Source organism: Lupinus angustifolius, chromosome LG03 (genome assembly GCF_001865875.1).
Source record: "Lupinus angustifolius cultivar Tanjil chromosome LG03, LupAngTanjil_v1.0, whole genome shotgun sequence".
In the NCBI taxonomy this organism is placed as follows: Eukaryota; Viridiplantae; Streptophyta; class Magnoliopsida; order Fabales; family Fabaceae; genus Lupinus; species Lupinus angustifolius.
In genome coordinates this window covers 15,131,175-15,131,812 of record NC_032011.1, presented here as the reverse complement: position 1 = coordinate 15,131,812, position 638 = coordinate 15,131,175, and positions in this window count along the sequence as shown.

Below are 638 nucleotides of genomic sequence, written 5' to 3'. Positions count from 1 at the left end.
AATCTTTATAAAGATTGATGATTATTGCATGCAAAATTCACAATTGAGCCCTGGCAAAGTGTGGCAAAATTCACAACTTAGCCATGGAAGAATGTGGCAAAATCCTCAACTTAGCCACGGTTATGGTGTGGCAAAATGTACAACTTAGCCACGGTCAGGACCGTAGCTGCGTACAACAGACTGTGGCTAACTAAATGTTACCACATTTTGGTAAAGCGTAGCAATATCACATATTGACCGTGGCTAATTTTTAGCAACGCCATTCCTTGCCAGGGAAACAATAAGTGTGGCCACTAAAACTAGCTACGTTTTTTTTCCACATTAGCCACGGTTTTGACCGTGGCTAAAAGGTTGTTTTATTGTAGTGTATATGAATGAGAAATATAATGTTTCAATACATGATTTATAGATATTATAAAGTATATGTATATTATATTTGCATTATGCATAAACAAAGAAGCGACTCGTGCAAGTGTAAGGGTACACTGCTAGAAAAATATGATATCTATCTATTACCTGTATAAAAAAACTCCCTCATGACATGTGTCAATCTCTCAAGCCCTCATGACATGTGTCAACCTCTCATCAAAACTAAAGGTCCCTCATGACATGTGTCAATCTCTCAATGACATGTGTCA